The sequence below is a fragment of the Sinocyclocheilus anshuiensis genome, unplaced genomic scaffold (genome assembly GCF_001515605.1).
Source record: "Sinocyclocheilus anshuiensis isolate Anshui unplaced genomic scaffold, SAMN03320099.WGS_v1.1 scaffold1061, whole genome shotgun sequence".
Taxonomy (NCBI): Eukaryota; Metazoa; Chordata; class Actinopteri; order Cypriniformes; family Cyprinidae; genus Sinocyclocheilus; species Sinocyclocheilus anshuiensis.
The window spans coordinates 81,390-94,730 of NW_015557104.1; the positions used below are offsets into that span (position 1 = coordinate 81,390).

The 13,341-nt window shown below is 35.7% G+C and overlaps 1 long non-coding RNA gene across 1 annotated transcript in view; it reads left to right on the forward strand.

Moving 5' to 3' along the window:
- Positions 1–12,820: 12,820 nt before the first annotated feature.
- LOC107677635 (uncharacterized) overlaps positions 12,821–13,341 on the forward strand; it is a 10,834-nt gene continuing 10,313 nt past the window's right edge. The window contains exon 1 of the long non-coding RNA XR_001632868.1: positions 12,821–12,831. This is a non-coding gene — a long non-coding RNA (uncharacterized LOC107677635). The remainder of the gene's footprint in view (positions 12,832–13,341) is intronic.

A 13,341-nucleotide genomic window follows, 5' to 3' on the forward strand; every position in this document is an offset into this window, starting at 1 on the left:
TTTACAGTAGTTCACAGAAGTGCATAATAAATGTTATTAAAGGTACATCATATTAGTAAAGAGCCTACAAACATTAGTAACACATTAGGTAACGTTAAAATAGGTCACACCTTACAATAAGATTCACCAAAGTAAATCATAAATACTTTTTAGTGAGTTCACAAACATGCTTTATTTGATGTTTTCCTGAGGTTCACACAATGCTTTATTGCTCTGCAGTAATAAAATACTGTTTATTGTTAGTTCATGGTAACTAATGCATTAAGTAATGTTAACACATTGCATGCAACTTGAATATTAAGAAATGTAAATGTATAAATCTTTAACAAGGTAAATGTATATATCTCTATGTGGACCATATACTGTCTGTTGTCGGTTTCTACCATGTTTTTCTCTCTCCATTTCTGTCACCGACAGAGATTTGGTTCCTTGCCGCTGTCGCTGAACTGAATGATGACATCAATTTTTCAGTTAAGGTCAATTCATTGATGATTCGGTGACTGTATGCACGGATACTTCCTGGTTTTAGATAAGGCAGCTCAGTCAACTGTCAAAATCAGGGGCCAGTTGCATAAACATAGCCACTGTGTTAAGACTGTGTCTTAAGAACTAGTTTGACCGACTAGTTGTTAGCCAAGAGTTATCAGACTTATCTTTTGGATTCAAATGAGACCATTCTCCCTTTTTATAACTGACTTTAAGAAATTATGACCAGTCTTAAAGAGAAAAAATTAGATGACTAACTTTTTAAGTCTAGTCTAAGCGGTTTATGCAACCGGCCCCAGCTGTGCTATAAGGGGAGTGCCAAGAGGACCTTACTATATACTACCGTATACTGTTTCAGGAATGACAAACAAAATTAGGTGAGTGAATCCGCTAAATTGTTCCGCGAGTCATTGCTATGATTGACAGTGATAACTGTAGCAATGGACGGAACGAACTCTCTGACAAACCGATGTCAAAAATAATCCTGTGCATGAAAATGCGTATAAATAGTACGCCAAATAAAAACGAAAACTCGTGGTATTGATACGCAAAAATTGCATTTGGCGTGCATATGATACGCATCTACCCCACATAACCTACCCATCGCGTAGCATATACACGCCAAAGTCCATTTTTGCGTATCAATACCACGAGTTTTCGTTTTTATTTATTACTATTTATACGCACTTTCATGAAATCGGGTTGAAATTCAGAGTAACAAAACTATAGCAGCAAGTCTGTATTGGCTGAATGTATTTAGCCGTTTCTGCAGTTAAAGATAAAACTTTTAAAAATGTAGTTTTTAAATTAAATCTAAAAATATTTCAAAATATTTCATGCATTATTATTTGATTGTTATACCATTAATAATTAACTTGTTTTTAATTTGTAGTTAACTAGTAAAGTATTTAAATAATTAACACTTCTAGGCTGTTGGTGTCTGGGCTTAATTAATTTATTTTTTGAATGACATGAGACTTTGTGACTTAATTCCTGCACTTGCTATACTTTATACTTCAGTACAGTAAAAGTACTAAAATGGGTTACAATATTCATTTTATGATAAATCCAAAAGCAAGACTTGAAAAAACTAGGGAGTTGAGCCGATGAGTGATCCTCTGCCGCCATCTACTGGTTAAAATGTTAATTTCACGTCATTTTCATCTTAACTGCTACACTGAGAATAGTACCTCACATCATCATTTAAGGAGAAAACTGAACAATGTAATATGCTTAACACAAAGGGAGCAGGTTGATGAGGTGATGAGAAGATGCTGATTAAACCAACTGCCAATAAAATAATCACATTGCTGAGTGTTTTTGAAAGCTTTGTTTTTTGTTTGGTTAAATAATCAACATTACCTTTGCGAGTACGACTCTCGTAGTTTGTTGGCTTGTGAATTAACAGAACTTGCATGCAGCCACAACAAAACTGTTCCAGACCTGCCAACCTTGGAAAAAAATTGGAGCACCATCAGTGTGGCTATTTAATGTTAAATATTTTGGTAACACTTTCTATGTAGCCCGTATTTATAATACATTATAAGGGTATTCTTAAGGCATTATAATGAATGCATTATAAAAAAACCTTATAATATGTTGTATCATCTCATGAATATTCATAAGAACAGTTTTAATATATTATAATATTTACTTATTTGTGGTTATAGCTTTTAAGAGTATGATTATTTATAACACAATGAACACGTTGTTGCTACCCCACTGAAATGATGGTCATTACTCCTTAACTGATGTTTCTGAACATGTTTAATCCGTTGACATTCAAGTAGACACTGTAAGAACTACGAACTACGAATTTTATTTTAATAATAAAATTTTTTTTTTATCTCAAACAGCCATAAGATCAGATATCAGATCCGATGATTGTGTAATATGACACATTTGCTTTGAACTATTTTTATTGTAATATCAGTTTGATTATTTTGATGGTACCCTTTAAACAGCTGTTGATAAGTGACTCTGCAACTACATATCAACTAGCGGTCATTAGAGTATTAGTATGTCTGCTACTGTAAATATTTGCTAACACTTTATTTTGATGGTCAACCAAAAGATAAACTGACTATAAGTGTCTTTGCGAGTACGTCAACTTATTCTACCATACTAGATTCAACCATTCTTAAGCATACTAACACTCTAATGAGAGTTAGTTGGCATGTAGTTGCAAAGTTGCTTATAGTCATGGGTAGGATTAGGGTTGTGGGGTAGATGCGTATCATATGTACGCGAAAACTGCATATCATATCCACGCCAACAAATTTCATATCATATGCACGCGAAAACTGCGGATTATATGCATGCCAAACATGTTCGTATCATATCCACGCCAAAGTCCATTTTTGCGTATCAATACCACGAGTTTTCGTTTTTATTTATTACTATTTATACGCACTTTCATGAAATCGGGTTGAAATTCAGAGTAACAAAACTATAGCAGCAAGTCTGTATTGGCTGAATGTATTTAGCCGTTTCTGCAGTTAAAGATAAAACTTTTAAAAATGTAGTTTTTAAATTAAATCTAAAAATATTTCAAAATATTTCATGCATTATTATTTGATTGTTATACCATTAATAATTAACTTGTTTTTAATTTGTAGTTAACTAGTAAAGTATTTAAATAATTAACACTTCTAGGCTGTTGGTGTCTGGGCTTAATTAATTTATTTTTTGAATGACATGAGACTTTGTGACTTAATTCCTGCACTTGCTATACTTTATACTTCAGTACAGTAAAAGTACTAAAATGGGTTACAATATTCATTTTATGATAAATCCAAAAGCAAGACTTGAAAAAACTAGGGAGTTGAGCCGATGAGTGATCCTCTGCCGCCATCTACTGGTTAAAATGTTAATTTCACGTCATTTTCATCTTAAAAAGTCTTTGTTTTCTGCCAGGATTTTTCATGCTATCTTCATGACTAAAAAGTGAATCTTTAAAGTGAATTTTACTGCACAACTGTAACTAATCTCACTCCAGCCATGCAACCAAAGTTGGCAACTATGATTATTTATAACACAATGAACACGTTGTTGCTACCCCACTGAAATGATGGTCATTACTCCTTAACTGATGTTTCTGAACATGTTTAATCCGTTGACATTCAAGTAGACACTGTAAGAACTACGAACTACGAATTTTATTTTAATAATAAAATTTTTTTTTTATCTCAAACAGCCATAAGATCAGATATCAGATCCGATGATTGTGTAATATGACACATTTGCTTTGAACTATTTTTATTGTAATATCAGTTTGATTATTTTGATGGTACCCTTTAGACAGCTGTTGATAAGTAACTCTGCAGCCAACTGCATGTCAACTAGCAGTCATTGGAGTATTAGTAGTATGTCTGCTAAATATATGCTAACACTTTATTTTGATTGTTCCCCAACAGATATAAGTAACTTTGCAAGTACGTCAACATTCTTCCTACCTTAACCTAAGCCTACTAATACTCTAATGAGAGTTAGTTGACTTGTAGTTGCAAAGTTGCTTATAGTTGATAGACTAAGGGGGACCATCAAAATAAAATGTAACCTAACATATAAACATTGCATTTTTTTCAGTTTAAATTATGTTATACAGTATTTCAGAGTAAACAGTACGGATGCAACAATACAGTTAACCCACGGTTCAATAAATACCTCCGTTTTTTTTTTACCACAGTTTTTGGTTTAGTTCTTTTTTGTTATTTTTAAATGCTATTTAAAAAAAGTAGTATTATTTTTATGGATTGGCCATTATTTAGTGCTATGAACACATGTAATGTCCGTTTCATTCATACTGGATGCAGAAAATCCACGTATGCGTCAAAGAAGTAATAGAACTGATGACGCTTCAGGAAATCCCTAGTATGGACAAAAGCATCCAGCTATCGCTGTAACTGAATAAAAGAAGATAGAAATGCTTTGCATAATGACATTCAAAGAGAACATTAAGACAACAAACACTTGACTGCGACAATGTATAGTTTATCTGTGTTCTTACAACTACCTCAGGTATTTTTATAATAATTAAGTATATTTATAATCTACTGCTAATCAACATAGCCTTTATTAGAGTATAGAAAAAAATAAAACGCATGGAAATTATTGAAATGCAAAACCCAAAAAAAGTTGATTGGTTGAACTCTTCATCTTTTTATGTTGCTTGTTTTGAGTCTTGTGCATGGACAGAGGCGTCACCAGGTTTTGGTGTAGTTTAGAGTGGCAAATGGTGCCAGCGTACTTAGTGGTCAAAATGCGTAAGCACTACACAAAATGTGTACAGGTTGGCAGGTCTGCAGAACCAGAAACATTTTTATGTTGCACAGGACCACCTCGTAGTCAGCTGGTAAGGTAGCTTACCTCAGCACTTCCTCTGTCTCCCAGGCTGCTTCTGCCTCATCCTCCCAGGCATTGGTGTCCTCCTGCCAGGTGTCCAGGTCCCCCAGCTCCGCCTGCAGCACAAAGAGACATTGTGTTTACTGAGCATCATATCAATTGGAAAAAGTACTAAAATGGGTTACAATATTCATTTTATGATAAATCCAAAAGCAAGACTTGAAAAAACTAGGGAGTTGAGCCGATGAGTGATCCTCTGCCGCCATCTACTGGTTAAAATGTTAATTTCACGTCATTTTCATCTTAAAAAGTCTTTGTTTTCTGCCAGGATTTTTCATGCTATCTTCATGACTAAAAAGTGAATCTTTAAAGTGAATTTTACTGCACAACTGTAACTAATCTCACTCCAGCCATGCAACCAAAGTTGGCAACCCTGTGTACATATCCAGTTATATTCATGACTAGGAAGGTAAGTTATCGATTATCAAGAATACCATTATGATGTTGTTTACAAGATATCATCGCTAGCTAGATAACATTAGCCTAAACAGTTATGATAGTGTTTAGTTGTAACTTAAGCATTTAAATGTACACTTTAGAGCTGTCAAACAATTAATTGCGATTAATTGCATCCAAAATAAAAGTTTTTCTTTATATAATATGCGTGTGTACTGTGTATATTTATTATGTATATAAATACACAAACATACATGTATATATTTTAAAAATATTTACATGCATATATATATATTATATATATATCATATATACATTTATTTAATATATAAACATTTTTCTTAAATATATACATGTGTGTGTATTTATATATACATAATAAATATACATAGAACACACACAGATATTATGCAAACAAAAACTTTTATTTTGGATGCGATTAATCGTTTGACAGCACTAATATATATGCTCAGGACGCTCCAGGAAATTCCTAATATGGACAAAAACAGCCAGCTATGGCTGTAACTGAATGAAAGAAGACAGAAACGCTTTGAATGATGACATTCAGAAAGAACATTAAGATAATAAACACTGTACTTCGACAATGCAGGGGTTAAAGCAAAAAAAATCTTTTGATTGAAAATTTTTCCTCAGCCAAACCCCATTCCACAGCCATACCTGTCACACACCCAGATTAAGAGCAGTTTTTTCTTCTTGTAATTAGGAGCGCTTGTCCTCCTAATTTAAAAAATGTAGGAGCACCTTCCCTAAAAAAACGCTCTGATTGGTTGAACTCTTCATCTTTTTCTGTTGCTTGTTTTGAATACTGCGCGTGGACAGAGGCGTCACCAGGTTTTTTGCATAGTTTAGAGTGACAAATCGTACCAGCGTACTTTGAGGTAAAAATGCGTATCCGCTACGCAAAATGCATACAGGTTGGCAGGTCTGCTGTTCTCAAGCTTCTAGGGAAGGGGTGGGTAAACTTGGCCCTTCCAGGCCACTTTCCTTCAGAGTTTAGCTCCAACACAGCTGAACCAGCTAATCACTGTCTTCAAGACTACTAGAAGGCTACAGGCAGGTGAGTCATATCAGGGTTGGATCAAATCTCTGCAGGAAAGTGGCATGGAAGGGACAAGTTTGCCCATCACTGTTCTAGGGATTTGATTTTCATTGTCGTGTGTTGAAAATAATACAGAACATCTCTGATTCCCCTCCGTGGCCAAGGGAAAGTGAATATTTACACTGACAACAAAAAAACATCAAATTATCATGCAATGCAATAAAACAGCTTCTCTTCCCCGCAAACGATACCATGGAAGACGTAAATATTTATTTTCAATATTTAAATAAAACTGAAATAAAGCTTCACATTCTCTATACAGGACAAAAACAGCAGTCGTGTGATATTGCGCTCATTGCTCCTGTGATATTGTTTATCTATGTCATATATCACAAGATAATAATTATATAATTATATATTGTGCTGAATTCGCTCACTTCATTTCATTCACTTCTTTCTTATATAATACTGTACACTCAACTGCCATGAACTATAGGGATTAGTGAGTGAACGGACAAAGCTGATGAAAAACACCTCTGTGACGAATGGGGTGGGGCAGGTGTGGCTCATTATCATGTACTCCACCGGCCTCGCTCCGTTCCCATGGCTCTCAGCCCCGCTCCACTCGTCACAATCTCAAAAGCCATCTTTTTGCATTTTTTACTGTAATAATCATAATAAGCATGCAAACTATTTTCAGCATGACCAGCATGCTTGGAGTTTAGCACTCTGTTTTTTTAATGCGCCTGTCTAATTTAAAGGTCACCAATTATGCAAAATCCACTTTTACATGGTGTTTGGATATAAAAATGCGTTGGCAGTGTGTAAACACAACCACCCTACAATGATAAAAAAAAAATCCACCCACTCCTTATTTTTTAATACCAATTCAACCAAATCAGTGTCATTAGACATGCCGTTTTGATTCTCTGAGCAGTGTGATGTCACATTGTTTAGGCCCCGCCCACGGCCGCTGACTGACTCTGCTGTATTAGCAGAGACCCCACCCTGAGTGAGCCACACATAATCCATTTTATCTTCACGCTAAAGCATTTAAAAGCAGCATTCAAGTTAGAAATGTCTTCTTATTAAAGCTATAGAAGTTATATGGTCAAGAACAGTGAGTGATTTTCTGTTTTTATTTATTGTTTGGCTCATATTAACAGTTTGGCTCATATTAACATTATTAGCAGTACAGGAACTGTATATTACGCTGCTGTCACTTACACAGCTCTAACATGAACATGCAATTTCTTTCCCAGCTGTTTACCTTCACGGACATAACCGACTGTGTTTTTGTAACGTGTTTTTAACATAAACCTGTGTGTATTTGAAAGTTTAAGCGCAATAAGACATGAAAGAGAAGTTAGTTTAGTGCTCACATGCCATGTGACAGCCGCTTTCTGTGCTCAAAAAACACTTTATCAGAAGTTTAAACTGAAATGGCTTTAAAACGCATGATTTAAGCGCGATAGACATGATAATCAAAACTAAGCATGTATTTTGGCAGAGTATCTGAGGTACCAGCTGTAAAGGCTCCGCCCTAATTTGGAAAAGGGGGCGGGGAGCAGCAGCTCATTTGCATTTAAAGATAAAGGCACAAAAACAGCGTGTTTTGAGCTGAAACTTCACAGACACATTCTGGGGACACCTGAGACTTAAATCTTGTAAAAAGGGGCTTAATTGGTCACCTTTAAAGAGCCTGTCTCAAGCTGTATTCTGTTGCACTCTTTTGTGCTGTCTTTTGAGCAGAGGGAGCCAACCCTGCTCCTGGATGACTACCTTCCTGCAGACTTCAGTTTCAACCCTGCTCCAACACACCTGACTGTTCTTAAGTGACCCTGAACATTCTGATTAGCTGGATCGGGTGTGTTAATTTAAGGTTGAAGCAAGAACTGAGTTTGACACCCCTGAGCTAAACTCTGCAGGATGGTTGGCTTTACCTGCTCATTATGAATCAGATAATGAGCCCTCTAAATATGTCTAAATATAGCACACTCTCATGTGCTGATTGCTGTGAATGTCGTAATTACAAAATTAAAAGTTAGGTCCCTATTTGACTCTTTGTTTGTAGAGTTATTGAATTTTCAATTCAGCTAAAAGTCACGCATCATCATAATCAATCATTGTCACGTATATCCCTAGTTAGCTTGATATGTATTTTATGTACGTAGCATTATGTTTTATTGCTTAATATTGGAAACAACCCAACAAATTCATTACATGTCTTCTCTTTGGGGATTTAAGACAAGCTGGAGGTTATCCTAACTTATCCTAAGAGGTTATTTACAAAGATTTTTATGGAATTCAGGATTCTTTTCAGGAATTCAAATTCAATATTAACATAAAAGATAAGATTTAAGAGAGTAGCGTTTAGGAAGATTTTTATTCTAAATTGTTCATGAATCTGGCCCTTGGTGCAAAAGGTTTGAATGCGCGCCAATAAGGCTGGGTATCGAGTTCGGTGCTCTTTAGGCACCGACAGAATTTCCTCGATGAGTATCAAAACATGTCTTGTTCGTTCTGTACCAAATTTCGATACCTAAGGGGTTAATCAAGGAAAAACACTAACGTTAGTTGTGTTCGACTTGACAGGGCGCTGCTCAGACCGATCAGTGTTTGACATGAAAGTACCACAAGAGCGATTCGAAAGCTTACGGAGCTGTCCGTCTGCTGTCTATAGCTCTCACAGTACTTTGATGTCACACGCCGATCGGTCTGCACAGCGCCCCATCAAGTCGAACACAACTACTAGTTTACGCCGACGCCCGGAGACGTGGCTCAAAAGTGAGGCTGTAGTGTGTAAGCGTCCAAGCCCCATAGATGTAAGGCTACATTTACACTAGTGGGTTTTCGTTTTAAAACAGCTTTTTAAAATGAAAGAAAAGATCTCTATACACACTTCACGACAGAAAAACACCATCCAGTGTTTGTAATAACCTCCGACTGCGATCTAATGTGTGTTTTGGCCATATAATGTTGCTGAAATATGTTATTTGTAGCTTATATCAGGCTAATCGCTACACCTGCTTAGCATTTCTCATGTAAACACACTGTATTGTTATGAAAGTAGGCAGAATCTCATGAAAATCACATAAATCATATACTGCTGTAACCAGGGTTGGGCAAAGATACATCAAAATGTATTTTAAAATAAAATACCAAATACCTTAATTTTAAGTGTATCAAAATAAACTACAAAATACAGCAGCCACACCAAGTATCAAAATAAACTACTGTATTTTTGTATTTTAAAAATACAAAAAAATACTTTTACAAAGGAGCATGAAATTTCTTCACAAACCTTCCATCAATTGGCCTATTTGATCTATCCTTTCACCATTGCACTAACTCAGATGATTAAGTAAACAATGTTTGATAGCAACAGCTTTTCTCTGCCCGAGTCATGCAATAAATCTGACATATGCAACCAGTTATTCACATATCCCTGTGATCTCCCAGATGAAGGTTAGTTTTAAAGTAACCAACAGTTTAATGTTTAACAGTTTGCGAATGACTCATAGTTGTATCCTAATTTAGTTACTTGGTGCTTGGTAAGGAAGGGCCTACTTTGCATCAGCAGCACTGACTCAATGACAAACAAGTCCTTCATTAGAAGACTACTGATGGCACATGTATTCATAGCAACTAATTTCTAACTACTTAATCATTTGATCGTTAGTCATAAATATAATAATATATTATGTGTCAGGCAGTCATTCATGCAATGGTATGTAAAATCATGATCATACTAAACAGCTACTTCAATTAGGGTACAATATTCAGAAATCAAATATTTATTTATCAATCACTGGACACTTATTTGGAAGTTGAAAACAAACATTCTAGCATTACAACAATTATTAAATGATAAGTATGTTTTGATTTAGAAACGTAATCAGAAAGTAGCAACAGAAATTGTCAAGGAGTATTAACCCAACTCCAACCACTGAATCTATAGAAGTATAAAGGACACATACACATATACACTTATAATAAGTGAAATTGCACCAAGCACATCACATTCTATTACTCATTCATTCATGCTTCCTTTTGAATGAATGAATGAATAATTCCTGCCCACTAAAAGCTGCACAGATATATTTGCTTTCCCCAACAGGCCTATCTATGTAAACGATTTAGAAAAATGTCCGTCGATTCACACTTTATATCATCGCCACGATATGTATTGTCATATCCGTATTTTAAATACATGTATCTGAAATACTGCCCATCCCTGGCTGTAACCGTGTGTTTATTAGGTTCATGTTTCAGCCGTAGAAATGTTTTTTTTTTTAGTTTCTTATGTACAGAACTGAACGCAGAAGTGTAATGGATATTCATAATTAGAGACAGGGCGGGTTATGAACGCGTAATATGATTGACAGATGAGCAGCGGATGAGCTTCCTCTGAGTCAGAACAGCTATCACAGAAGAGAGAACACAGGCAGACAGTGCTGGAAGCAGCTAATGCTCATCAGTAAATCAGTGGAAAATGAATAGAAATGATTCTGTCTGAGCTATGAGTTTTAAAACGAAAACACACTAGTGTAAATGCACCCTAAAAGATGTGTAAACTGAAAACTATTTGCACTGATTTATTGTGATGGTTACATTTTGTTCCTTTGTGATTTTTTTTTGTTCTTTTGTGCAGTGGCTCAGGAGATGAGTCTTAGAGTCTGTAAAAATGCCAACAAGCTGAAAAAATAACAGTTTTTCTTTTTTTTTGAGTTAATATAATCTTGTTAAAAGACATTTCATAAAACTGGTATCAAAAAAAGTATCGTTCAGGAACCGGTATCGAAGTCAAGGTATCGATATCGAAAAATGTTAAATTATACCCAGCCCTACGTGCCAATATGGATTTGTGAGCTACAGCAAAAAGGAACTTTTCCAGTGCATGGGTTAAATGAAGCAATTTTATGGCACTTTTTTGTTTCTTTCTTTCACATATTTGGAGCTTGGCAGCCCCTGATCACTGTATGGAAAAAAAGTCTTCTGTGTTCTGCTGATGAAGGAAATTCACATAGCTGTGGAAAAACATGAAGGTAAATATAATAATAATTATTTGCTAATTTTAAAATGAAAAACAACTCAATAAGATAATTGTTTATGTTTAAGTGAACAATATTAAAGAATGGTACTCTTCAGCGTGGCTGCAGTTTGCTGGTCAGCAGTGTCAGTGTAAATGACAAGCGGAGCTCTCATCACAGACTCTGAGCCTTTATCTGCTCTGAAACTTACAGTCAGCTCTGTAGGAATGATCAGCTCAGACTGCTGCCCACCCTACCGAGAGAGAGAGAAAGATGAAGACCATAGGACATTACTCATTACCAGCAGAAAACAAACAGAACTACCTAAACAGAACTCAGAATCAGATAAAAAATACTGGAGTGCATTTGAATGACATGAAGATCAGCACTCACTGTTTTGATTTGATGTCCTTCGTATGGATACGTGCCTTGTATTTTCACCATCTTGTCTGGTTTACTCCATTTCTCTGTTTGTGCATGTGTGGGTATTCCTGAAGTGTTTGTAGAATGACAAAGTACTGATAAAAATCTGGAAGACAAATTGGGAAATCAATTGACAACTATGAATAAAAGCAGGATTTTTTTTGGCAACCAAACCCTTTTGACCAAAAAAACAGGACTTCCCAAACAAAGGCTTGTGAGGGAAATGCAAAGGGATCATTTATGAAAAGCTACTAATGAATTATATGATAAAAATAGCTTAGTGTGATTATCAAATAGCAAAAGCCAGCAATTTATTCTGATGAAATGTATCACTGTGTTTATTAACGCATGAGCAGCTCATGATCTGGTGTTTTTAGTGTCTTGAGCAACTTGCAGTAATTTCTAACTCGGGTTGACATAATGGATTAATCGATTTTAATCTTCAATTTGATGAACCAATATTGATTCTTAAATCCCAAAAACAATCTTTTAGTCTATGCTGTTTTCAGTTAACAGATAAACAAAACTTCACTAAACATTTACATTTGGTCATTTTGCAGACGCTTTTATCCAAAGCGACTTACAATTGGGGTTATGCGGTTGTCACTCCTGAAACTTGCAGTGTGTACGTGGCCAATAAAACAGCTTGTAAACAGTGTGTCATGTAACATTATATTTACCTCAGGAAAACCATTTGATGTCCAAAGCTAGCTAAATATATGCACTAAATAACATTACATTACATTTTTACATAGCATGTTAGCCTGTTATAATTTGAAGTTTTCTTGGTTAAGTGTTTGAATATATATGTAATGAAAAAAAATCAAGACAGCCACTGTTTAAATGTGCATATTTCAACGATGAATTGGAATCCGTCAGTATCCTTCTGTCTCGTAAGACAATGGAATCTGCACCATGGGGGCCTCTATACATTTGCTGAGTTACAGCACCTACTGTGACTGTATAGTCCAATTCTTGATGAGCATGCTTTATTGCAGTTGCTGCAAGTTGTTCGGTCTGCTCTCTGCCGTCGCCGTTCTCTTTTCTCTTCCCATTGGTGCTCTCTACTCCTCTTGCTAAATTCGGTGCCTGATTGAATGGCACGCCTCCATCTGTTACGACCTACAGCTACTTTTTCCAGGTCGTCTGGATTGATGTTACTTGCTTTCAGGTCTTGTTTGCATACATCTTTGTAACGAAGTACAGGCCTTCCTGCCGGCCTGGAGCCAGTGGAATGTTCATCGTGTAGCAGATCTCTGAGGACTCAACCAGCATTCATGCGGCTGACATGACCAAGCCAGCGCAGACGCCTCTGGGTGAGCAGGGCAAACATACAGGTGCATCTCCATAAATTAGAATGTCGTGGAAAAGTTCATTTATTTCAGTAATTCAACTCAAATTGTGAAACTCATGTATTAAATAAATTCAATGCACACAGACTGAAGTAGTTTAAGTCTTTGGTTCTTTTAATTGTGATGATTTTGGCTCACATTTAAGACAAAGCCACCAAATCACTATCTCAACAAATTAGAATATGGT